Raw genomic sequence first — 4,528 nt, 5'->3', positions numbered from 1 at the left:
GACAGTTGGGTACACCTTCTATCTCAAATCCGAGGGCAAAGTGTTTGTTGCTAAAAAGGGAGCTTTTCTCGAGAAAGAGTTTCTCTCGAGAGAATTGAGTGGGAGGAAGATAGAACTTGATGAGGTTGTCGAACCTCTCATCCCTCTAGATGGTGGCGCAGGGCAAGGGGAAACCTCTGTCGTTGCGACGCCGGTTGAGGAGGAAGTTAATGATGATGATCATGAAACTCCGGTTCAAGTTTCTGTCGAACCACGCGGGTCGACGAGACCACGTGCTGCTCCAGAGTGGTACGGTAATCCCGTCTTGTCAATCATGTTGTTAGACAACAATGAACCTGCAAATTATGAAGAAGCAATGGTGGGCCTAGATTCCAACAAATGGCTAGAAGCCATGAAGTCCGAGATAGGATCCATGTATGAGAACAAAGTGTGGACTTTGGAAGTACTACCTGAGGGCCGCAAGGCTATTCAGAACAAATGGATCTTTAAGAGGAAGACAGACGCTGATGGCAATGTGACCGTTTATAAAGCTCAACTTGTGGCAAAGGGTTTTTCACAAGTTCAAGGAGTTGACTACGATGAGACATTCTCACCCGTAGCGATCCTTAAGTCCGTCAGAATCATGTTAGCAATAGCTGCCTTTTTTTATTATGAAATCTGGCAGATGGATGTCAAAACGGCGTTCCTTAACGGTTTCCTTAAGGAAGAGTTGTATATGATGCAACCCGAAGGTTTTGTCGATCCTAAGAATGCTAACAAGGTGTGCAAGCTCCAGCGATCCATTTATGGACTGGTGCAAGCATCTCGGAGTTGGAACAAACGCTTTGATGAGGTGATCAAAGCATTTGGGTTTATACAAGTGGTTGGAGAATCTTGGATTTACAAGAAAGTGAGTGGGAGCTCTGTGGCGTTTCTAATATTATATGTGGATGACATATTGCTGATTGGAGACAACGTAGAGTTTTTGCAGAGCATAAAGGATTACTTGAATAAAAGTTTCTCTATGAAGGACCTAGGAGAAGCTGATTACATTCTAGGCATTAAGATCTACAGGGATAGATCAAAACGCGTGATAGGACTTTCACAAAGCACATACCTTGATAAAGTTTTGAAGAGGTTTAAAATGGAACAGTCCAAGAAAGGGTTCTTGCCAGTTTTACAAGGTACGAGATTGAGTAAGACTCAGTGCCCAGCAACTGATGAGGATAGAGAGCATATGAGCACCGTCCCTTATGCTTCAGCCATAGGTTCTATCTTGTATGCAATGTTGTGCACTAGACCGGACGTTAGCCTGGCCATAAGTATGGCAGGTAGGTTCCAGAGTAATCCAGGAGTGGATCACTGGACGGCGGTCAAGAATATCCTGAAGTATCTGAAAAGGACTAAGGAGATGTTTCTCGTGTATGGAGGTGACGAAGAGCTCGCCGTAAAGGGTTAAGTCGATGCAAGCTTTGACACAGATCCGGACGACTCTAAGTCGCAGAGTGGATACGTATTTATTCTTAATGGGGGTGCGGTAAGCTGGTGCAGTTCCAAGCAAAGCGTCGTAGCAGATTCTACATGTGAAGCGGAGTACATGGCTGCCTCGGAGGCGGCTAAGGAGGGTGTCTGGATGAAGCAGTTCATGACGGATCTTGGAGTGGTGCCAAGTGCACTGAATCCAATAACCTTGTTCTGTGACAACACGGGTGCCATTTCCTTAGCAAAGGAACCACGGTTTCACAAGAAGTCCAGACACATCAAACGACACTTCAACCTCATCCACGACTACGTCAAAGGGGAGGACGTGAATATATGCAAAGTGCACAGGGATCTGAATGTAGCAGACCCACTGACTAAACCTCTTCCACGGGAAAAGCATGATCAACACCAGAACTGTATGGGTGTTAGATTTATTACAATGTAATTCGCATGATGATGTGAGGGCTAGATTATTGACTCTAGTGCAAGTGGGAGACTGTTGGAATTATGCCCTAGAGGCAATAATAAATATAGTTATTATTATAATTCATGTATCAAGATAATCGTTTATTATCCATGCTATAATTGTATTGAATGAAGACTTATATACATGTGTGGATACATAGACAAAACACTGTCCCTAGCAAGCCTCTAGTTGGCTAGCCAGTTGATCAAAGATACTCAGTGTCTTCTGATTATGAACAAGGTGTTGTTGCTTGATAACTGGATCACGTCATTAGGAGAATCACGTGATGGACTAGACCCAAACTAATAGACGTAGCATGTTGATCGTGTCATTTTGTTGCTACTGTTTTCTGCGTGTCAAGTATTTGTTCCTATGACCATGAGAGCATATAACTCACTGACACCGGAGGAATACTTTGTGTGTATCAAACGTCGCAACGTAACTGGGTGACTATAAAGATGCTCTACAGGTATCTCCGAAGGTGTTCGTTGAGTTAGTATGGATCGAGACTGGGATTTGTCACTCCGTGTTACGGGGAGGTATCTCGGGGCCCACTCGGTAATACAACATCACACATAAGCCTTGCAAGCAATGTGACATAGTGTAAGTTGCGGGATCTCGTATTACGGAACGAGTAAAGAGACTTGCCGGTAAACGAGATTGAAATAGGTATGCGGATACTGACGATCGAATCTCGGGCAAGTAACATACCGAAGGACAAAGGGAATGACATACGGGATTATATGAATCCTTGGCACTGAGGTTCAAACGATAAGATCTTCGTAGAATATGTAGGATCCAATATGGGCATCCAAGTCCCGCTATTGGATATTGACTGAGGAGTCTCTCGGGTCATGTCTACATAGTTCTCGAACCCGCAGGGTCTGCACACGTAAGGTTCGACGTTGTTTTATGCGTATTTGAGTTATATGGTTGGTTACCGAATGTTGTTCGGAGTCCCGGATGAGATCACGGACGTCACGAGGGTTTCCGGAATGGTCTGGGAACGAAGATTGATATATAGGATGACCTCATTTGATTACCGGAAGATTTTCGGAGTTACCGGGAATGTACCGGGAATGACGAATGGGTTCCGGGAGTTCACCGGGGGGCAACCCACCCCGGGGAAGCCCATTGGCCTTGGGGGTGGCGCACCAGCCCTTAGTAGGATGGTGGGACAGCCCAAGAAGGCCCTATGTGCCATAGGAAGAAAATCAAAGAGAAAAAAAAAGAGGAGGTGGGAAAAGGGGGAAGGACTCCTCCTTCCAAACCTAGTTGGACTCGGTTTGGAAGGGGAGGGCTGCCCCCCTTGGCTCGGCCGAAGCCCTTAGGGGTCCTTGGACCCCAAGGCAAGGCTCCCCCTCCTCCCCCTATATATACGGAGGTTTTAGGGCTGATTTGAGACGACTTTTTCCACGGCAGCCCGACCACATACCTCCACGGTTTTTCCTCTAGATCGCGTTTCTGCGGAGCTCGGGCGGAGCCCTGCTAAGATAAGATCACCACCAACCTCCGGAGCGTCGTCACGCTGCCGGAGAATTCTTCTACCTCTCCGTCTCTCTTGCTGGATCAAGAAGGCCGAGATCATTGTCGAGCTGTACGTGTGCTGAACGCGGAGGTGCTGTCCGTTCGGCACTAGATCGTGGGACTGATCGCGGGACGGTTCGCGGGGCGGATCGAGGGACGTGAGGACGTTCCACTACATCAACCGCATTCACTAACGCTTTTTATGTACGGTCTACAAGGGTACGTAGATCACACATCCCCTCTCGTAGATGGACATTACCATGATAGGTCTTCGTGCGTGTAGGAAACATTTTGTTTCCCATGCGACGTTCTCCAACAGCAACTTGGGGGGCTTGAAATCAAAATTCATATGGTTGGAGTGCAAGATCTTGATCTCAACACATGAGTAGGTGGTTCTCTCTCAAAAAATGAATGGTGGAAGTGTTTTCTTGTTCTGAGTGCTCTCTCTGTGAATGAGAGAGAGGTGGATGGGTATATATATCCACATCCAAAAATACAACTGAAGTAAAAAAAACATGGTTACACCGACTAGTGCAAAATGTCTTAACTTTTGGCGTTTCGGTGAGACTGATACAAAGTATCTTGGTGAGATTGATTCGATTGTCCTAGGCAGCTCCAGGGACTCGGTGGCACCAATATGAAAAACTTAAAAAATCGATTTTTGTTAAAAGGGATACCAGCAAGGTGGTCGCTGCTTTTCGGATGTACCAAAGTGAATCTTGGTTGTACCGAGTTGCTAGGGTTTGGCTTGGGTTCTGTCTAACGAAAACTCGGATTGGTCGATATGGAAGTGTTGGTGGCACCTAATTTTATCTTTAGGGTTTTGGACAAAATATTTTGTGAGAGTATTTTGAGGTTTTTGGTACCTAATCTCTAAGAACTTTGAGCAACCAGATCTTTATAGATACCTCATCCCCTTTTAATAGTATTGGCTTTCTTATGGACTCAATTGTGATCTATCACATAAGGCAAAATGTAGACTCTTGAAGCTTGAAGATCTTGCCAATCATTCTCCTTTCCTTCTTGGGGGTCCTCCTCACAATTCCCATCCTCTGCAATCTTTGGACTTAATTT

Source organism: Hordeum vulgare, chromosome 2H (assembly GCF_904849725.1).
Source record: "Hordeum vulgare subsp. vulgare chromosome 2H, MorexV3_pseudomolecules_assembly, whole genome shotgun sequence".
NCBI classification, from domain to species: Eukaryota; Viridiplantae; Streptophyta; class Magnoliopsida; order Poales; family Poaceae; genus Hordeum; species Hordeum vulgare.
This window is presented reverse-complemented; position numbering follows the sequence as displayed.